We start from the raw sequence: 23,351 nt of genomic DNA on the forward strand, positions 1-23,351 counted from the left end.
TTTTTTTCTGTACATTTTAAATGGTCTCATCTTTGCTCATTTACTCTCCCATCCGGAATACTCATAACCCTCTCCGAAACACTTATATTCTACTATTCTACACTTCCTATTTCCGCTCGAATACTAGTGGTTTGCTCAGGTAGTGGTGTCAAAAGCAAAGAGAGGGACAATGACCAGGAATTCATTTCTCACTTACTGAATGAAACACTCAAGTAGGTGTTTTAGGTAAGCAAACAAATGTTATTAGCCTGACCTGAAGACTAGCGTAAACATTCTTTTTAAATGTAAGCGTGCAAGTTTTAAATTGTTAAGTATTACAGAAGTCAAAATAAAAGGGAGGGTGTCTAGAGTGATTAGGAAACACCAGTGAGAAAAGACGGCCTCAAGCTTTGTTTTGAAGCGTATGAAAGACACAAGAAGAAGAGGGATGGCAGGGTGAATCAAATCAGCAGAAAGAATAAGACCAATGGCATAGTAACTGGGGTGTGAGCTATTCTTAAGCAGAAGACAAAACTTACCTTCAGAAACTGTAAGTCACATCATGGCCTCCTCTGCTTAAGACTTTCAGTGGTTTCTCATCATAACAAGATGAAAATGTAAATTACCTCACAACTTTCAAAGACTCATGTGATTTAGTTGCTATCTACTGTTCAGATATTACTTCCTATTGCTTTCTTCCTTGTTTATTTAGATTCAGTCACTGATGTTCTTCTATGTTTTGGGCCATACCAAGTTCTTGCCCCTTTAAACCTCTGTATTAGCTTTTTCTTCCAACTGGAGTGTTCTTCCTTCTCCCTATCTTTGCATGGCTGGCTCCTTGATATCACCCAATCATCAGCCCAAATGTTATATCAGCCGCCTTCTAGATTTTCTCAATCCCATTAATTCTACTTTCTTCTTAGCAATTATGACTTTTGAAATGTATTAATGTGTTAACTTGTTTAGTGTTCCCCTCTCAACTCCAAGCTCAGGTAGCACATGAACCATATTAGAGAACAGACCTTTTCTGTCGTTTCCTGTGTTGCATTTCTAAGATCTAGCACACGTTCTAACTTGGTGCTACACAGAGGAACTGGTCTGTGAATTGGTTGTTACCAGATGGCCAAAATGTGAATCAATATAGTGCTTCCTTCATCAAGAGAGGTTTTCTTTTCTTTTTTTTTTAAATTTTTTAAGTTATTTTTTTATTTTAATGTTTTTTATTATATTATGTTAGTCACCATACAGTACATCCCTGGTTTCCGATGTAAAGCTCGATGCTTCATTAGGCGTATAACACCCAGCGCACCATGCAATACGTGCCCTCCTTACTACCCATCACCAGTCTATCCCATTCCCCCACCCCCTCCCCTCTGAAGTCTTCAGTTTGTTTCTCATAGTCCATAGTCTCTCATGTTTCATTCCCCCTTCTGATTACCCCCCTTTTCTTTATCCCTTTCTTCCCCTACCGATCCTCCTAGTTCTTATGTTCCATAGATGAGAGAAATCATATGATAATTGTCTTTCTCTGCTTGACTTATTTCACTTAGCATTATCTCCTCCAGTGCCGTCCATGTTGCAGCAAATGTTGAGAACTCGTTCTTTCTGATAGCTGAGTAATTAGAGAGGTTTTCTAACAACAACAACGAAGTCAACTAAACTATATGCCTAGTGACAGTTGATTTATATTCTGGTACCAGCTTCCTATCTGCTCATGGATCACTAACAGTTTGTGGACTGGGACAGTCTGTACACCGTACTTTGAGTAGTACTGGTAGAGCTTGGAAAGTTTTGTTTCAGCAGAAGCTAGAAGGTGACAAAATGTGAATTATTTACTAAAATATTTGATAGTTTTGGGAGATCATTCACAATTGTCTTGCAGATGTCATAATCAGTGATAATTTGTTAGTATGAAGGAAGTAGGAAGTAGAGTGATGTCATCAGAAAAGTTGATGTGGCTCCACTAACAGGTATTAAAGCCAAGAGAAACCAGAGCCTGGGAGGAAAGGACAGTTCATTAGAGCAGTTGGCCGAGCCTAATACCAGAAGTCATCAGGGATGGGATTCTCACTTAGTACATACAAAAGTTACTAGAAGGTAGAGAAGATGGGAATGTTCTAATGACATCTAGGGAGAGTGTTATTTTGTCTTTTTAAAGATTTCCATGTAAGAAATAGAAAGTGGACACTGCACTCAAAGAAGTTAGGGTACTTGGGAAAGATCTTTCTACATTTCAATAATCAGAGGTGGTGAAGATTTTCAAAAAAGAAAATCAGAAGTTTAAGATTCCAATAAGTCTTTAAAATACAATTGCTATAATTACATTTATGGAGGGCTATAAATCGCTATAATTACATTTGTGGAGTGCTTCTTATATATCAGATACTGTGGCAATCCATTACATCAATGACTCTTTTCAATGATCCTTTGGGGGTAAATACTGCTGTTACCCATTTTAACTGAGGCTTAAAGACATGGCAAGTGGCAAAATCAGTATTTGAACACAGGAAGTCTTAAATGAGAGCTGCTGCCCTTAGGATCTGTGTATACACCTTCCTCATATAAGAAGCTCAACAGAGAAGATTCACACACACACACACACACACACACACACACACACTAGAGAAGGGGTCCATAAAAATCCTAAATATTCAGATATCATTGACCAGATCATGGATGAAGCGTAAGACTGAATACATAGTGATAAATGATACAAAACAATTTTCTACCACACAACTGTCGAACTCTAAGTGTCTACAATCAGGGATTCCTTTCTTTGGATCTTGAAAGCTTTACAGATTACCAAGGTGTCAAAGTAAGAAGGGAGGAATAAACACTTGACCACTTGTGTCCTACTGTACCAGAATCTCTGAGGTTGGGAATCTGTATTTTTTAAAATCTCCACAGGTGATCCCCCAATGAACAGATAAGTGCAGAAATCATTGCCTCAAGCTAATCTCTTTTTAAAAAGTAATTGGAAATCTGCTCAATGCCAAGCTGATTCTTAGTGTCAGAATAGTGGGAGAAATATAAGGGAAAATTACAACAATAAAAACATTTTCTAATGTTGTAGCCCTGTCAAGTAGCATTCTTCTTCACACTGCCTTACCTCTTCTAAGGCTTGGAGCGGTCCAACTTGGTCCCTTGGAGGAATGAGTGTCATGGGGGTAGATAACCTGAATGAATACAATGAATCAGTCTTTGGACAGACAGATGGAAGCCACCTGTAAGCATCATCACATGTTGAACAGCACAATATCACATTAAAGTAAATAATGCGACCTCAGCATTCAGTTCTTCATATCAAAATCACATGTATTAGTGATTTTTTTCCCAGATGATGAGTTGATACTCTGCCTGATATTTTGACATGTCACAGTGACTCTTGTACTTACAAAACAGAAAAATGGAACTACACAGCAGAGACTCTTGAAATAGGAACCAATACTGAGAAATCTCAGAAAGCAAGTAGATCTCAAGGATCAGCTCTTCATGTTTTTTATTTGCACATTTGTTGCTTTGTACACAGCTTGATTTCATATCATCGTGTGCTCCTAGGTCATATATATTTATTGAAATGTACTTATGCCATAAGAATTGTAATACCTTATATAATATTATCAATATCCACTATCTTAAAGTATTGTTTTCAGGTTGATTTAAAATAATTTAGGAGGAGCGTCAAGACTATTTTAAGAAGTCAGCATAATAATTATAATATGATTTATTTCTTTATTTTTAGAAGTGGATGCAATACAGGACATCTTGGGTCATTTATACCAAAAGATAATGGTGATGCTGATAATAACACTTCACATTTGTTGAAAGTAAATCTTAGGTGGAAGTATTAAAACAATAGTCCACAATAGTTGTAGTTCCTATTGAGTTTGAGTATTTACACAAAAATTCCTCTGTTACCTAACTCGTGATTATAAAAAGTATAAATGAGAGGAGGCTGGTGCCAGATGTTTGCTTAGGGTTGGCGTATATTCATTGGAGGATTATGAGGCTTGCTTACAAGTCTATTATCTGTTTAGTTTTTTTTTTTAATGGTAAGGGTCAGAAAAGTTTACTTGTCTCAGAAGATGACAAAATCTTATTATGTGTACTATACATGGAAGGGAGCAAGAAGATTTATCTGTGAATAGTTGGTAAGAAAGGATAACATTAGGCTACATGCATATGGGAAAGGTGAATGAGGATATTTCCATGAAATAAATGTGCACGCTATTATGTTTCTTGATATTGAATGTACAAAATGTGAGATTCATTATAATTAGTATGGGTTAAATTCAGATATTGATAGTTGGTGCCAATAAAGTTTGGATGCTTATCTAAAATTCATGTGCACAATCTGTGCTTCCTAATCAGCAAAATGGTGAGAAAAAACTCTAATCAATTTCTTCTGGAACTGCTGATATATTTGCTTCACCACAGATGAGAAAGTAGAGGTAGAGTCACCCACCAAGTGAGAGGAAAGATTGACAAAAAATAATGGATAAACGTTTGTAAACTTGGCAAGTTTGGAGTTTAAGGTCATTTCTCATTTCATCCAAATAAATCCCCTTAGTCTGGGTTATACATTTTGGAGGACATAATCTACAAAATGCTGCAAATCACTTAACTTTCTTTCACCCAGATGAATTTAGTGTGGCTACGAGGCCCTGTTCGGGAAATGAAGGTTCCAGATTGTGGCTGGCTTTATCAGAGGGTAAATCTTCCCTGAGAGAGAGGATCAGAGATGTGAGGGAAGGTCCGGCCAGCAGCAGTAGTCAACTCTGTGTCACAATGCTAGCAGTGGAAGGAGAATTAAAATCTGAAAATGAAATGTGCTTTTCAAAGAATGCATCCCCTTTGTCTTTTTCCCAGATGCAGTCTATTCTCATTGGTTTAACATACTCTCTTGGCTTGGCTTCCCACACATTAAGGATGAGATCTAGAAAGGAAAACTGAAACTTTGAGTTAGTTCATTAAATGTTTAATTATTAATGAGGCTCTTTGGTTTTTAGTGCTTTTATCTTTTTATAGATTTATTTATTCACTTATTTGGGGGGGGGCAAAGGGAGAGACTCTCAAGCAGACTCCCTACTGAGTGGCGAGCCTGACGTGGATCCCATGACCCATGTGATCACGACTTGAGCCGGACAGCAGAAGTCGGATGCCCAACCAACTGAGGGACCCAGGTGGCCCAGTTCTTGGTGCTTTATTTAGGATTTCAAGGAAGATTTTGGAGAGGATGGGTCTCTGTTCCTTGTATCTGAACTCACTGACTAAGCAAACAATCCTCCCCAGACCTATTTGGGAGCAAGTGGAGAAGTGGAGTCAAAGGTGAAAACTAGCATGAAAGTGATTTATTCTAGTAAAACCTGGGCAGTGCATTCTGGTCACACTGTCAGCTGTCAAAATGCCACTGTCCCTTTTATCTGCTTGTTTAAGTACCTACTGATGGAAATCATTAATCTTTTTTAAGTTTTTATTAAAATTCCATTTAGTTAACATACAGTGTAATATTAGTTTCAGGTGTGCAATTTAGTCATTCGATACTTCCATACAACACTCAAGCTCATCACAGCAAGTGCCCTCCTCAATCCCCCATCACCTATTTCACCCATCCCCCATCCACCTCCCCTCTGATAACTATCAGTTCTCTATGGTTAAAAACCTGTTTCTTGGTTTGCCTCTCTCTCTTTTTCCCCTTTGCTCATTTGTTTGTTTCTTAAATTCCACACATGAGTGAAATCATATGATATTTGTCTTCCTTTGACTGACTTATTTTGCTTAGCATTATACTCTCTAGCTCCATCCACAGAAATCATTAATCTCTGGAGTCGGCATTTTAATTAAAACCTAAAGGGAAGTGGTTGGCATAAATTTATGCATGTGTGTAAGTGTAGGTGTATGTGTGCACTTGTTTAGATTTTGTGTGTGTATGTTAAAATATGTAAAATATATACATATTTCCAAGTTTCATGATATTTAATGCATTTTGGGCTTGATGTCATATTTGTGGTTTTAGAAAAAACTTGTAATCACATGGAGACACTTCTGAAATTGTAATAGATGAGTGTATTTTTGAAAGGAGACTCACTGCAAATCCTTTCAGAAACAAATATTTATTCAAAAAAGAGTGAATAATATAACTTTTTGTAAGTTTTGTAAAGCTTAGATGTTTATAGATTATATTTATTTTAAACAAGAAAACTGCAGATGATAGTACTGACTCTGGTCAGGAAAAAGAGCAATTAGCCATGTGAAGATCCCTTGCAGTACCTCCTTCAGCAGGATAGTAATATTTCTGATTTCCCTCCATTTTTCTTATCAGTGGCTTTCTCCATCTTAAATCTGATTGCCTGTCTTCTGCTATCCCCCAGATAACTAGTCAGATCCCTCCCTTCTGGCACCCACTTGGATACTCCCCCTTCTAAAAGGGGCTTCTTTCTATAAAGTCCAAACCCCGTTAGACATCTCCTTTCAAGGAACTGTCTGTAATTAACTATCTTGTTGGATAGTGTTAATCTCTCCAAAGGTTAGATGAGGTATTCTAAGAGGAATTTCCTTTTAACTAGGGCACAGCACATGACTGCCACAGATGATTGTCCAATGAAATGTCAAGTTCCAGCAACACTGGGATACACATACAGGAAAACTTATCACTGTTTCCAGGGAGCTTGCACTCTTGTTGTGTTATTGCCCAACAATGCAAAGAAGTATGTGATGTATTCTGCAACAGGGCAAAAAAAGTATGTGGTTATTAAGATTGTGTTCTGATTTCATTAAGTTGAAAAGCCAAGTTGATTGTCCCCACTGTGCAGTGTTCATACTATGCAAATTCATCCAGAAAACCCTCTTACGCCTGCTATAAGGGACCATTTTTCAACAAGCCATAGTAACCTTCACATGTGGGCAGAAGAAAGGGTGAATCTTGAGAGAAAATTTCCAGGCCAGTTTTCTTGAGTCAGGAATAAATAAAGAGAGATATTTATGATTGCCAAGAAAGGGATCATCAGCAATCAGGGTCTTCCAGACAGCAGAGTGTTACTGAGGTAGGGAAAATATGTGGTATTATAGGAACAGCAAGAGAAAAGGTAACTCAGAAGTGGCAATGAGAAGTGATTGACTGTTTTACTCTGTATTTCTAGGTCGAATGAGGAAAAATAAATACATGCTTGTTATAGTCCCTCAGTCTCTATTCTTTGCCTCTCAAAGATGTATCGTATTAGGTAAACTGTGGCATCTTGGCAATCACCACCTTGTAAAAAGATGAAAATAGGTTGGTTTGGTGAGGAGTGGGGAATGTATCACTGGCTGTGTGACTGGCTTGCGTGAGAGTGGGAGATGACAAGTGAACATGGCACTTTTCTGTTAGAAGAGGGTGAGAGAAAAATCTCATAAAAGGCTAAGAAGGGGACTATTGTAGGGGCTCCACTATATTAGTTTGCTAGGGTGTCACTAACAAAATGCCACAGACTGGGTGGCTTAAACAACAGAAATTTATTTTCTCACAGTTCTGGATGCTGGAAGTTCAAGATCAAGATGTCAGCATATTTGGTTTCTTCTGAGGCCTCTCTCCATGGCTTCCATCTTGTTGCCTGTTCACATGGTCATCCCTCTGTACCCGCATGCCCCTAGTGTTTCTTTGTGTGTCCAAATTTCCTCTTTATATAAGACATCAGTCAGATTGATTGGGGCCATTCTAATTGCCTCATTTTAACTTTATCACCCTTTTAAAGGGCCTATCTCTGAATATGGTCACATTCTGAGATACTGAAGGTTAGGGCTTCAGCACATGAATTTTGGGAGAACACAGTTCAGCCCATAACACCCACATTACCGTATATTCCAAAGTGCTATGATCAAACCTAGAGCCTAGGTTGGTCTTGGCCATCTACACAGATTGTCAAAGCTCCATTTGTATTTCTCTCTTTCAGCCTGTTTCTAGTACTGCCTCTAAGATTTCTGGGATATTATTCCGTGAATCTGCCATTTCTTCCCATTGTACTACCTCTACTTCCAGTTACATGAAGCAATGAATGATAACCAGCTCTGGAGTATAGCTCTCCAGTCAAATTTGCATGTCCCTTTGCTATTTGGTTTAGAGCAGGAAGCACAAATTAAATGCCTAAGGGGAATGAGTGGGCAACACAAATGATGAAGCTGGCCCACCATAGGGTAACAGGAGCATTAGAAACTTTGGCGAACTGAAAATCAGGAAGTACATGACTCTTAAAGGGAACATTTGCTGGAGAGCTCAGGCTGATGGAAGCCATGTGAAGATCCCTGCAGTATCAGGTTTCCTGATTTTGCTAGAAAGGCTGAGAATGCAATACTAATTGAATGCTTACAATTTTTAAATGTTGTGAACTGTTTCAAATAACATACCGTGTACTTCCCCATTCTATACTGTCTCTTCAAGATTTTATCTTGCATCTATTAGAGATGCTGTTTCAGACCCAATGATAAAAATAGAAATTCTCATGGAGACTAGGAAAACTAGAACAGGGTATTCACTCATGGAAGGAGATGGAGACATTTTTATTTTCCAGAATCCATCTTAGGTGATGTACTATGTGTGCCTCATTGAAAAACGCTGCTTAGAGTAAAAGGAAACCTACAAGGCATTCTCAAGCAATAAAAAAAATATTGCTAAGCCATAAATCACAAGAGGAAGGAAAGTTAAGGGAAGAAGAGGGCAGGAGAAAGCAAGCAGAGACAAGTTAGCCAGTGAGAGGGAGGGAAGTTTTGTCTCAGAAGAGAGGGAATGGTCTAAACAATTAGAAGCAATCAGAAAGGCCTCATGGAAGTAAGGGTAGTTGAGCTGGGTTTAGTAAATAAATAAACAGCTTTTAATTTTAGGATGTGGTAAAGGTAGAAACAATATGTTGTTATATTAGAGAAACAGTAGGGATTCTTAATAATCTTAAAATGGAGGCCATCCTCTGTAAAGTTAAATGACATCAATTGGCACCTCTAGTTTGGCATTATTTCTGGTTGATTTTCCTAACCTTAGGATCTTTGTGTAACTAAAAAGAACAGGCAGGAGAAGAAAGGAAATAAACACTAAAAAAGCCTTTTTTCTAAAAAAGAGGTCCACAGTCTTTTTCTAAGGGCCATACCATCTCTCTCTGCAAGCACTCGGTCACTGCATGAAAGCAGCCAAATACAAAGCATAAACAAATGAGCTTGGCTGTGTCCTAATAAAACTTCATGTATAAAAAGCGGTGGTGGGCCGCATTTAGTGTGCATAGTTGGCTGAGTCCTGACCTAGAGAGAAAACCACAGTAATGTATGCTAGGGGTAGGAGTGAAAGGAGGAAATGTCCAGAGAGTGACCCTAAATAGTGCAAAACACAATCCTGGACACCCTCCAAATGATTAATGTCTTTTGTTGAAACCCTATGGAAGTATGAGGAAGAAAGGAAGGAAACCGTGTGGGAAGGAGATGATGGATTGGTGATTTTTTAAATGCAGATAGAAATATGTGGCACTATTTAGGAAAATGAGTTCTAAATGAAATGTGAGACCATGCCTCTTTGAGAAGGCTAGCCAAAGAAGAAAAGCCAGAGCAGGCGGTCAAATCATTGAGAGAAGTATCAAAGGTCAGGGTGGAAAGGATCTAGTGGTGTAACAATAGGTGATGATAGAAACTCACTGCAGTAAAAGGGCTGGTGAAGGGGATTTGGGCTCTTAATTCTACTGAGGCTTCCTCTTTGAACCAGGAGCCCCTCACCCTCATTAAGGTCTGATTTTTCTTTGAGGCACCACTCCAGATTTCTCACTTTAAATCTATTCCCCCAACCCTGAGAGGCAGATGAGAAAATGAGAAATGCTGGGGGAGAATGGGCCTCTATTGATGTTTGCGTGCCCCTCCTCAGCGCCAGGCCCAGTGAACATGTTTCCTAATTTCTGAAAGCTCTGTCTATTCCCATGAGGTGTGGACAATCCCATAGGCTCAGTGCGGTGTCTATAGAATATTATGCCATACAAATGTCATTAAGGCAATGTTTCCAGCTGATAAAGTGAATGCAGGCAGCAGGAGACCCAGAGAATTGAGTTTATCAAGGGGATTATAGTACTCTTGTTATCTAGTTTAACAGTTTGTAGATCACCAAATCCCACATCACCATCATCCCCTTTCTGCCAGTGTTTTCCCCATCTCGTTCAAGACCTGCCACTGAATCATTTCACAGTATGCTTTAATGACAGTGGATATGGGATTCACTGTGGTTTCATAATAAAGCTGCAGCTGCCAGGCTTGTCTAAAGAATTACAAGGTCTCTTTTCCAAGCACAGTGAAATGAATATCACATCAAAAATAACACCTAGGATTTAAAAATAAAGGTTACTTAGATACAGCTTACAAGAACCAAATTCTCTTTTAGTTTTTCTTCCATAGAAATTCCTGAGCCCTGAGATGCCCTTTGAGTGAAGTGGAATGTGAGGAGAGAATCTGCTTAGGGTAGAACTAATTGTACCTGTGGCCTCCATCTGCACCAAACCCAGCTGCCCTCCTCCTCACATCCATGTGGAGCCAGTACCTGGCGCAGTGCCTTAACATAGGAGATGCTCTGGAACTGGGAGGCAGATTGGACAAATGAGTAATTACAAATGTACTTGGTGCTTCTCAGGTCTTGCGAGGGAGCTAGCTGGTTAACATTCGCTTCTCTTATTTTGTCTTTACTTTGCAAATTACCATCAGGTTTGGGATGTATTCCAAAGAGGGATTTTTTTTTTTTATTGAGCAATTTGAAAACTAGGCAACCTACTTTCTTGTTTTCAGTCAAATGTGAACCATTTCTGAGGAAGTATTTTGAATTGGTAGACAGCTGGATATTATTTCTGTTTACTAACCTATGAACTGGAATCTTGAGTTATTTTTCCATCAGGGTTGTTAATGTCTATGCTGTGGTTGGTGCTAATCACAACTTTAATTACTTTATAATTACACAAGAACTACCATGTGGTTAGATGTTTTCTCACACTGAGAAGCACATGGGATCTTCTTGATCATAGCTTCTCTGTCCTCCTCCTTTGTCACCTCTCTGCTTTTTCTCCAGATAATTAGAATCTATGAAATTCAGGACTAACTCCAATGGTTCAATAATTTATTATATAGTTAATAGACAAGCTGTGCTCTTCACTTACTGAAAGTACAATTAAAAACACATAAAACTTTAATTCATACAATGTTTAATTGGAAGGTTTGATGCCAGTTATGGTACCAATGTACTCTTACCCCAATTTTAACTCCTACATTATTTTTCATTAAAAAATGTTAAATTAAAAGAAATTGTCATTAAGTATCAGTAAAAGCTGTCACTGAACCTAGCAGGTGGTATCTGTTAGCAAAGCTAAGTTCACTTAGGGAAATGGTTCCAATGGAATTATTTCTTAACAAACACTGTCAGGCAACACACACACACACACACAACTGCAATATTCAATGTCAAAAGTCTACGCAGATATCCAAGACACAACATTGGAAGGTAACAAAATATGAAAAGAATTCAAAATGAAATAAACGTGAGTTAACACAAGACAAGAAAGTTTGTACTCTTAAACTAAGATAAAAATGCCCTTAAGACACAGGATTACTCAGCTTAAAATTGTATCCCTATTCTTGGCCTTGCTCTCTTCCGAAGAAGTCTTTCACAGATAAGGAAAAGTTAAAAAAAAAAATCAAAGCCATTGGTAAGGTTGAACCCCTTGTCCAAATCATAAAAGTTCTCTCTGCCCCTTTCTGTTGCAATATATTATAGAAGGGGGCTGTAGTTACCATGTACAGTTTTAATCAAAGGAACTTTAAAAATTGTAATTAATCCCCCCTCCTTTTTGTTTTACTCCTTTTATCCAATTTCTTTGCTTTCTTTAATTAAAGGCCCTGAATGGGAAAAATACTTTGTCCTAGAGAGTTAAGACTGTGCAGAGTTGATCTACGAAGGGGTGGCAATCATGCTGTCCCAAGGAAAAAAAATCAAACTTATCTCATCATCCTGTGGGCATATATGGTTTTCCCTTGGGACGTTTTCTGAGTGTTGTGTTAGAACTTCATTGCACATGACTCAGCTCAACCTACTTTTCAGGGCTTCCCATCTTATCTTTCTTTGATGAAAGTTCCATGTTGCAAGGAACCCTAAGTATTTCACTTTATATTTATTGCAAGGTGAAGATCGCCTCCCAACAGCCCTGCACCGTCATTATTTGACTTCTGTTTTGAAAATTACCAGGGAAAGAATGTTTACTCTTTAGCAGGCATCACATTCCACTTAGAGATGGCTTCAATTTTGAGGAAGAGCTCCCCTGCAATTTCTAGCCCTCATTCTGGTTTAGGGGCCTGGTGATGGAAATAGGGCCAAGGTTTTGGGGAAGGATTTCTCAGTCCTTGTAGTACTGACACTTTGGGTGGGGTAATTCTTTGTTTTCGAGGATGTGCGGTACACTGTAGGATCCCAGGTCTTTTCACACTAGATGCCAGTAGTACCTCTCCCCCCACACCTGCCTCACTCCCTTCATTACTTGTAACAATAAAAAATGTTCCCTTGTGGTTAGGGGGGGAAGGACATTACCTCTGGTTGAGGTCAACTGTCTAGAGAATGAAAACATAGCTAGTTTATAGGAAACCTGGGCTTCTAATCTTTTGTTATTTCTGTACTCACTTAGCATAATCCTTTTTTTAATGATTTATTATATTATGTTAGTCACCATACAGTACATCCCTAGTTTTTTTATGTAAAGTTCCATGATTCATTACTTGCGTATAACACCCAGTGCACCATGCAATACGTGCCCTCCTTACTACCCATCACCAGCCTATCCCATTCCCCCCCGCCGCCCCGACGCCCTCAGTTTGTTTCCCAGAGTCCAAAGTCTCTCATGGTTCATTCCGCCTTCTGTTTACCCCCCCTTCTTCTTCCCTTTCTTCTCCGACCGATCTTCCTACTTCTTATGTTCCATAAATGAGTGAAACCATATGATAATTGTCTTTCTCTGCTTGACTTATTTCGCTTAGCATTATCTCCTCCAGTCCCGTCCATGTTGCAGCATAATCCGTTAAAAGAGATCACTTTGGATGTATAGAGAGGACAGGGATTGGGTTTTCTAAGTGGGTGTGTGTTGTACCACCTGCTATCACTCAGAGGCCCTGTTTCTACATTTTTGTGACATGACGTGCTCTCCAGACTTGTGAACTGCACTAGATCTCTAAGAATCTCTTTTCACTAAAATTCTGTGAACTTAAGTTATTACATAATGAAAAGATTAAAAGATGAAACGTCACGTCACCTCTGCCATGGCTTCGCGTGGCCCACTACTCAGATAGACACCTTGGATTCTGGCTTTTCATTGGACATTTTGCTCATTTCACACCCTGTTGTCCTATACCCCATCACTAACTTCGAAAATACATGTGTATTTTTATTAGGATTTATGTTGGTGTTTTTTGTGCTTTGATTAACCAATTTCCCTCAGTTTTGAGTAGTCTTCCTCAATCATATTTTTCTCCATGAACCCTATTACTTTTAGTGATCAGTTTTGTGGAATGTAAGGTTTCTTGAGATTACAGATACTGTGTTACAGCTTTATAATTTGTAGTTTTAAGAAGTCAAATAGTATCAAAAGACTATAAAAATAGCCCTGAATTTCTCTCTCAAAACCTTTAGAACATTTTCTTCATCCCTGGTGTTCCAAGATTTCAGGATGTGCCTGTCTGTAGGTCCTTTTTTCATTCATTTCATGGGGGCACTCAGTGGGTACTTTTAATCTGGAGTTATATACCTTTCACTTTGGAAAATTTTCTAGTATAATTCTTTGATAATTCTTCACTCACCATTTTTTCTAGAACTTCTATTAATATAATGAAAGCAGAAGAAGATTTAAATGAAACTTCCGCAGTTATGTAATACAAACTATAAAAATAGAAGTGAAAGGAGGCTGATGCCAGGTGTTAGCCTAAGAGTTGGCATATATTTGTTGAAAGTTCATTGCAAGTAAGTCTTGCTGTTGTTTAAATTTTTCAAAAGCTAAAAGTCAAAATAGCAAAAAAAAAAAAGTCATTTCAAAAGCTTGTTATTTGCAATGTGTTTGAGCAAGAAGAAAGTAAAAGTACTAAGAGTTACTAGGAAATGCTCAAAGTACACTGCCTAATGAAAATGAATCAGGAGGGTGCATTAGGGTAGTATGCTCCTTACCAGAGAATGTGGCTATCCTCTAGTTGTGGGCTTGTAAGTCTCAGCATCCCCTTCTTTAGAGACTTGTTCTGACCTACTAGGAGCTGCCTTTTCTGATTGCTCTGCACCTACCTCTCCAGGCTCAGACCTCAGACAGTAATTGGCTGACATGGGGGTAAAAAGGCTGGACCCTTGCTTCAAAGTGCAATTGATCTGGTGGTACAATGTGAACTCTAGGTCTTTGATAATGGGACCAGACTGAAGGAAGTACCCAACTGAGACCAGGGTCTTGGGTAGGTTTTGTGTCTTGTCTTATCCTGCTTTTCTCCTCTCTCCTGAAAGCTTCCCCTCAATCAGGATTTCCCATCTCAGGCTCTGGTTTGGGGGTACCCAACCTAAGATAGCAATTAGGCCTTTAAATTCAAAGGGATCTTTATTCCCCTCTGATTATTTCTGTTTATAGTATCTTGTTCTTGACACATGAATGTGATATTTTAAAGGCTTGTTTTGTTTTCTGCATCCTCTGTATTTTCTTTATCTCTTTGCATTGGTCTCTCTTTTACAATAAAGGCTTTCCTCAAATATCTGGTAATTTTTGTCTATCCATTTCTGTTAGGTAGGGACACCAAAAATTGGTTTGCAAGTTCTGTGTCCATGGTGGACTAGTCTCTGGTGGACATCATTTGTTAGAAAGCTTAATGGCCACTAGCTTATCATTAGATATGCTCAAATATTTTATTTTTGCATGGTTCATTTTCTCTGGAGAATGGTTCCCTTCTCTCTGGCCTAGGTAATGTACCCTTGGTTGCATGGTAGGTATTCTGGAATGGCGGGGAAGGGACTACAGAGTCATTTTTTTAGTGAGCAACTCTCACTCCATCCCTGTGTTAAAATCCAGTGGCTCATTCTTGCCCGTGTTTTTTTTTTTCTTTAATTTTTAATTCAATATGTTACCTAATAGAAAATAACCAAAGTGAAACCAAGACTAAAAAAGTGTGGGGGTGGGTGAGTGGCAATAACAGTATCTAAAGCTGCAGTATCTTATAGAGGAGTGCCTGGATGGCTTAGTCGGTGAAGCATCTGACTTGGTTTTGGCTCAGCTCATGATCTCATGGGTCGTGAGATGGAGCCACCGCCCCCCCACCCCAAAATCAGCCTTCATGCTCAGCGGGGAGTCTGCTTGAAGATTCTCTCCCTTTGCCCCTCTCCTGCTCGTGCATACACTCTCTCTTTCTCTCTCTCTCTTTCAAATTAATAAATCATAAAAAAATAAAGCCACAATACCTTATTGAATGGATTAACATGTTTGCTCCCAAAATTCTTACATTGCTTACACTTTTATTATTGAAGTATAGTTATATTAGTTTCACATGAATAACATAGTGATTCAACAATTCTATACCTTACTCAGTGCTCACTACTGAAAGTGTAGTCACCGTGATCTGTCACCATACAGTGTTATTACAATCCTGATTATATTCCCTATGCAGTACTTTTCATCTGCATGACTTAATTTTATAACTGGAAGTTTGTACCTCTGAATCCCTTTCATTCATTTCACCCATCCCCTCATCCTCCTAGCCCCCTTCCCTCTGACAATCACCAGTTTATTCTATTTGAGGCTGTTTCTGGTTTTTTGGTTTTAGATTCCAGATAAAAACGAAATCATATGGTATTTGTCTTTCTCCATTAGACTTATTTCACTTAGTGTAATATCCTCTAGGTCCAACCATGTTGTTGCAAACAGCAAGATCTCAGTTTTTAAATAGTGGAGTAATATTCTATTGCATATATATATATACACCACATCTTCTTTATCCATTCGTCTATTGATGGATACTTGGGTTGCTTCCACATCTTAGTTATTGTAAGTAATGCTGCAATAAGCATAGGGGTCCATATATCTTTTCGAATTAGTGTTTTTATTTTCTTTGGGTAAATACCTAGTAGTACAGTTGCTGGATCATATGGTATCTCTATATTTAATTTTGTGAGGAAACTCTATCCAGTTTTCCACAGTGGATGCAACAGTTTACATTCCCACCAATGGTGGCAAGAAGTTTTCTTTTTCTCCACATCTTTGCCCAACACCTGTTGTTTCTTGGGTTGTTGATTTTAGCCATTCTGACAGGTGTGAGGTGATAGCTCATTTCAGTTTCAATTTACATTTCCCTGATGATTGAGGTTGAGTATCTTTTCATTTGTCTCTGGCTATTTGTATATCTTCTTTGACACAAACATTTATTCAGGTCCTCTGCCCATTTTTAATCAAATAATTTGCTTTTTGTTTTTTGGGGGGTTTTTTGGTCGTGAGTTGTATTTTTCATATATTTTGGATACTAACCCCTTATCGTATATGTCATTTGCAAATATCTTCTCTACTCAATAGGTTGCCTTTTTGTTTTGTTGATGGTTTCCTTTGCTGTACAGGCTTTTTTTATGTAGTCCCAACAGTTATTTTTGCTTTGGTTTCCCTTGCCTGAGGAGACCTATCCATACACATGTTGCGAAGGCTGATGTCCAAGAGATGATTACCCATGTTTTTTTTCTAGGAGTTTTATGGTTTCAGATTACATATTAGGTCTTTAATTCATTTTGAGTTTATTTTTGTGTGTGGTTTCATTCTTTTGCATGTAGTTGTCTAATTTTCCCACCACCACATATTGAAGAGACTGTCTTTCTCCCATTGTGTATTCTTGCCTCCATTTTCATAGATTAATTGGCCACGTATGTGTGGGCTCATTTCTGGGCTTTCTGTCCTGTTCCATTGATCTATGTATCTGTTCTTGTGCCTGTACCATACTGTTTTGATTACTATAGCTTTGTAATATTTCTTGAAATCCGGGATGGTGATACATCCAGCTTTTTTCTTCTGTCTCAAGATGGCTTTGATTATTCAGGGTCTTTCTTTTGTCATTCCACACAAACTTTAGGTTTGTTCTAGCTCTGTGAAAAATGCTGTTGGCATTTTCATTGGGATTGCACTAAATGTGTAGATTTCTTTGGGTTATACAGACATTTGAATAATATTTGTTCTTCCAATCTATAAGCATTGAATGTCTTTCAATTTCTTTGTGTTGTCTTCAATTTCTTTCATTAGTGTTTTACAGTTTTCAGAGTACAGTTCTTCCACTCCTTTGTTTAGGTTTATTCCTAGGTATCTTACTATTTTTGGTGCAATTGCAAATAGGATTGTTTTCTTGATTTCCATTTCTGCTGCTCATGCTGCCTTTTTTTTTTTTTTAAGTCTACTTTGTCTGATATAAGTATGACTAGCCTGGATTTTTTTGTTGTTTTTGTTCCATTTGCATGGAATACCTTTTGTCATCCCTTCACTTTTAGTCTGTATGTGTCTTTAGGTCTTAGGCAGCATATATAGATGGGTCTTGTTTTTTTTATCCACTGAGTCCCAGTATCCTTTGATTGGAGCATTTAGACCATTTATTATTTTCTGGTTGTTTTTGTAGCTCTTTTCTTTTCCTTTTTTTTTTCTCTTGCTAGGTCCCCTTGTGGTTTGATGGTTTTCTTTAGTGTTATGCTTGGATTCCTTTCTCTTTCTTTTTGTGTATTGTAGGTTTTTCATTTTGATTACCATGTTCATAATCTTATGGGTATTGCAATCTATATGTAGTTGATAGTCACTTGACTCTGAACACATTATAAAAGCACTAAATTTTACTCCCCCCTCCACGTTCTATGTATATACCATATTTTTCATCTTTTGTGTATCCCTTGACAACTTTTATAGATACAGTAGATCTTACTACTTCTATGTTTTAATCTCCATACTGGTTTTGTAAGTGATTAATCTACTACCATTAATATATGTTTGCTTTTACCAGTGAAATTTTTCCTTTTATTATTTTCTTCTTGTTGTGGCCTTTCCTTTCCAGTGAAAGAAGTTCTTTTACCATTTCTTGTAAAGCTGGTTTAGTAGTAATAAACTCTTTTGACTTTTGTTCGAGAAACTTTTTAACTTTCCTCCAATTCTAAATAATAACCTTGCTGGGTAGAGTATTTTCTTTAACATATCATGCCACTCCTTGGGGCTTACAAAAAAAAAATCAGCTGATAGCCTTATGGGGGTTCCCTTGTATGTAACTGTCTGCCTTTCTCTTGTTGCTTTTAAGGTTCTCTATCATTAATTTTTGCCAATTAAAATACTGTGTGTCTAAGTATTATTGTGTTCATCTTGTTTGGGGTTCTCTGTACTTTTTGGACATGTATATATGTTTCCTTCCTCAGATCAGAGAAGTTTTTTGCTATCATTTCTCCAAGTAGGTTTTCGGTCCCTCCTACTAGGATCCCTATAGTGCGAATGTTATTAGGCTTGATGATGTCACAGAGGTCCCTTAACCTATTATGATTTTTTTATTATTCTTCTTGCTCTTCAGCTTGATTGCTTTTATATTACCCCATCTGACAGATTGATCTTATGCATCCTCTAATCTGCTGCTTATTTCCTATAGTGTATGTTTCAGTTATTGAATTCTTCAACTCTGAATTTTTTAAATTTTCTATCTCCTTGTTGAAGTTCTCACTGAATCATCCACTTTTTTTCTCAAGACCAGTTATTATCTTTATGACCATTACTTTGAACTCTTTGAGATTTTTGTCTTGTTCCTTCACTTTGGACATATTCCTCTGTCTCCTCTAATTGTCTAACTCTGTTTCTTTCTATGTTGTCTGTGTCTCCTGGTCTTGAAGGTAATGGCTTTGTGGAAGATATCCTGTGTTGCCCTGTAGGCCAGCCCTCCCTGGTCACCAGAACGAGGTGCTCCAGGGACATCCCTTGTGTAAGCTGTGTGCACCCTCCTTTGGTGACTGAGCTAGCTGAATGACCTGCTACAGCTGCTGCAGGTGTACTGGGCAGGGTGTGCTCCTGGTGCTGTTGAGAGGCCTGGCTGTAGCCACCATGGGCTTGCTGGTGGTTGGGGCCAGCAGCCAGCCTAGCTGTCTGTAATTAGCCTCTGTGACAACTGCAGGCATATGGAAAGGCAGGGTTTGCTCACTGTGCAGCTACCTAAGAGGCCTCATTACAGGACCTGGATACACTGGTATGTGGGGTTGGAAGGACACCAGTCACAACCACATTGCTTGCCAGGTATGATAGGGCAGAAGCTGCTTTGAAGGGGTGACTGCTAAGGCAGGTAGGTTGAGTGGGGCAGGCACGTCGTGGTAGCAGTGTAAATGGGAAGTGTTAGAACCAGCTCCATCAAGCGTCTGGCTATCATTGCTGGGGGAAGGCAAGAAAAATGGTGCTCACCAGCATTCTTATTCCTGGAAAAATCTGCAGATTCCTGCCCCTCTGGCACATGTCCTAAAATTAGTCAAGAAGTGTCGAAGTATATCATAGGTGCTTTTCAAACTGCTGCTTCCATGCTGTGTCTCAGGTTGAGTTATTTAGCCTGTTTTCTCTTTAAGGGTAGGGACTTAGTTTCTGTCTTCTTTCTGCTCTTTTGGAGCTAAACCCTACTGATTTTTCTTAAATATTTTATTTATTTGACAGAGAGAGGGAGAAGCAGGCTCTCCACTGAGCAGGGAGCCTGATGTGGGGCTGTATCTCAGGGTCCTGGGATCATGATCTGAGCCAAAGGCAGGCACTTAACTGACTGAGCCACCCCAAGCCCTGCTGATTTTTAAAGCTCCCAGAGTTAAAACTACTGTTTTAAAACCAGACATGATGGAGACTTCTTTTATTATTATTCCCATCATTACACATTTTGTTTAGATCTTTCTACAATATTTTATTTGCTTAACAAAAACTTATGTGCTGCTTACTCTATGCTAATGCAGGTCTAAGCCTTCTGCAAATAAAACTCATTTCAATAACACAGTAATCCTATGAGGTTACATTACTATTCCCATTTCACAAACAAGGAAACTGAGCACAAAATCATTTGCCCAAATTATATAGCTACTAAATGGCAGTGGTAGATTTTGAATTGAGGCAATTTGGCCCCAAGGGTTTTTTTCTGAGCCACTATATGACTGTTGGATCTAATGCTGGGTCGCTTGTGGCTTGGGGTTATGAACATCTGAGTTTTACTGAAGGTAGAATTTGTTTCCAATTTTGTTGTTTTGGGGTAAATTCCAAGAGGAGATAGCTAGTTTTTCTGAGTTCCTCCCATAGTTAAAGTTTTAGATTAAACATAATTGTTTTCCTTAAAGTCCCAACGACTGGTTAGAGGGACAATAGTATTAGAACACTATAACTTGGCACAAATAACATGCAGGCAGAAAGGGAAACCATGATATTCCTGCTCAGTCTAAGCAAGCCATCGGATACTTTTTAATAACTTTGAGTTATAGTTGTACTTAGAGTTATATATGTAAGAGTAGGATATAACTTTTGACAAATGATGATGAAACCATCATAAAAACCTAGATAATGAGTATATCCATCATACCAATAGTTCTCTGCTCTACTTCACAACCTCTGCCCTGCCACCTTCCCCGGGAAACTGATCTGCTTTCTGTCACTAGTGTGCATTTTTGAGATTTTATAAAACTGGAACCATGGAATCATAAGGTATGTCCCTTTTTTTTTTTGACTTCTTTTTCTCATAATTACTTTAAGAGACCCATCCATGTATGAATAGTTTATCCATTTGTTGCTAAGCAGTGTTCCATTGTATGGACATACCACATTTGTTTATCCATTCACCTGTCAATGGATATTTGGTTAGTTTCCAGTTTTAACATATTACAAATAAAGCTGCTATGAACATTTGTATATAAGTATTTTTATAAACATCTTTTTATTTCACTTGGATAAACTCCCAGGAGCAGAAGGGATGAAAACTAGGATAGATACACACTTAAACTACCAAGTTGTTTTCCAAAGTAATCATGTCATTTTACATTACCATCAGTAGTGTATGAGCATTCCACTTTCTCCACATCCTCATCAACATTTGGTATGGGCAGTCTTTTAATTTTAGACATTCTGCTATGTATTTCAACTTAACTTTCCTTTCCCTAATGACTTGAGCACTTTTTTAAATGTGCTTATTTACTTTGGTGAAGGATTGGCTGAATTTTTCCCCCATTATTGAGATTTGAGAATTGTTCTTTAACACATATCTGATTTGCTAATGTTTTCTTTCTTAGCTCTTTTGATTACTGGACCTTTATACTAACTCAGGTGGTATAAGACTTCTAAACTTTCTTTTTTGAAGACAATTTGATTAACATAGATTCTTTGCATTTCCCTGTAAGTTTTGAGGAAATCACACAAAGGACTTTGTTCTAAGTCCCCTCTTGGACCCTACTTGATAGTACTTTTTTCCCTTCCTTTTCTGTTGGCTTCAAGGACTCAACCCTCTTTCCTTCTGGAAATTGCTAATGCCCCTCTTCCTCTTTGAGCCTTTATCCTTGCAAGCCTGCCTGCAGAGGGAGAAGCTATATTTCTGCTTTCTTCTTTCCTACTGTCCTGAAGATAAGCACACAGACCCTTTTTATTTTAAGAAGGTTAGTGCTAATCACTATGGGGAAACAGATGGTAATAGCAAAAATAGCATTACCAGGAAAGTTAAAGGGTTCTAGAAATATTATAAAATTCTTACAGTTGTATTCTCTGGTCCATGGTTCTTGACTCCCCATAAAGGGATAACAATCAGCTGTTTGTTTACTGTTTTTATTGTTTGTCGGTGGAGCTCCATATCCACTTTTAGCAATCTTTCTAGTCAGAAAATGCAATAAAACTGAATATTCAATAAAGACACTGTATTCCCTCAAGTGGGAAGTTTATATCTCTGAAGATGCTCAAACTTGGTGATAGCTGTAGTCTATCCAAGAATGGCTGATTAGGGTATCTCAGCACAATGACTCTGGGGTTGCACAGGTGAATCCATACCAGGAAATCGTTGGAAATAAAATTCAGAATTCCATTAGTGAGCTTCCAGAGGCTAGGAAAACAGAGACCAACTCTTAGAGTTCTCAGAAATTTGTGGGTAGTTTTAGGCTCTCTGAGTGATGGAGAGCAGGTGAGGAGTGGCAGCCAGTCCAGGGTTAAGACAACCAGAAACAAAATACCCTACATAGTAGACAGTGATGGCTGGAATTAGAAAGGAAGTGTTGACTGAATAAGAAAAGCCAGTCTCAATGGTAGACTGAGTTGAATAGCAGTGAAGGCAGTAGTCATTTGGTGTTACTAATTTTAAAGTGTGTCAGAGAGCCATGCCAGCAACATGGCACAGTGTCCTCGAAGGTTTCTGGGATTTAGCTACATGGGGTTCTGACTTTTTTTTTCACCTGGTCTGTCTTAAAGATGACTTCCTTTGCTAATTATCTACTTCCTTACATGGCGTCAGCTCACTTGAGCCTGCTGTGTAAGTTCATAGATGGTTAGAGGTAGCATAAACACTGTGTGATCCTCTATTTCAACCCCCTCACTTAACACATAATGAAAAAGATAAACATTAATTTTTTAAAAATATGAGACATTGTGTTGGTCCATGAGGTATCAGGGAAGAGTACCCAAACAGATGTCGACAGGCCTTGAGAAGATTACTACTCAAGTCCTTTCTGCATTATGAATTTATCCTCATGGCACCTTCTTCTTGTGCAGTTGCATAGTTTCAATATCAAATGAGATGATGTTTGTGAAAGCTCTTTGCAAGTTGGGAAGACAGCAGAAAAATAAAGTCCTGGGCTCAGTCAATGATGCATTTAAATCACACACTGGGTGGTTCCAGGAACCAGAATTTGGAAAATTGGTGGAAGATTGAAAGTAGGCACATATAAGGAAAAAGAAATGACCAGCAAATATCTGCAAATGAGGGGGAATGGGACACAACTATCAATACTAACAATTACCATTTGCTGCACATATACTATATTCTCATCTCATTTCATTCTCACAGTGACCTCTCCATGATTCCCTCTATTTTAAGAATGGGGCGATGGAGACTCTGAGAGGTTAGGTAAACTCTCCAAAGCCAAGCAGGCAGAAGCAGCTGAGGCAGGATTGTAAGCCATGTGCTGAGCTAACTACACTGTCCTACCTCCCTAATAAATATAAAAGTTCCTGGGAGATGTTTGGGCACACTAGGTTATAATGTGATAGCCAGCCTACCACAATAGGTCTGATTTTATTCCCTATCAAGAGATTTCTAAGAGGTGGGTAGGTACTTATTAAGGTGATGCCCCAGGAGAAAGTGAGTGTTCAAAGAACAAAGTAGGCTCTCCAGGGGAGATTGCAGTCAGG

General features: G+C 38.4%; 1 long non-coding RNA gene across 2 annotated transcripts in view; it reads left to right on the top strand.

The window, feature by feature from the left end:
* The first annotated feature begins 206 nt into the window (after window positions 1-206).
* The window catches only part of LOC117801774, a 28,518-nt gene continuing 5,373 nt past the window's right edge, over window positions 207-23,351 (top strand). Inside the window, exon 1 of one of the 2 annotated variants that reach the window (XR_004624490.1) lies at window positions 207-529. This is a non-coding gene — a long non-coding RNA (uncharacterized LOC117801774). Of the gene's footprint in view, window positions 530-14,359; window positions 14,434-23,351 lie in introns of those variants that run through there. The other variant, XR_004624491.1, reaches the window with a different exon arrangement.

The sequence above is a fragment of the Ailuropoda melanoleuca genome, chromosome 4 (assembly GCF_002007445.2).
Source record: "Ailuropoda melanoleuca isolate Jingjing chromosome 4, ASM200744v2, whole genome shotgun sequence".
NCBI lineage: Eukaryota > Metazoa > Chordata > Mammalia > Carnivora > Ursidae > Ailuropoda > Ailuropoda melanoleuca.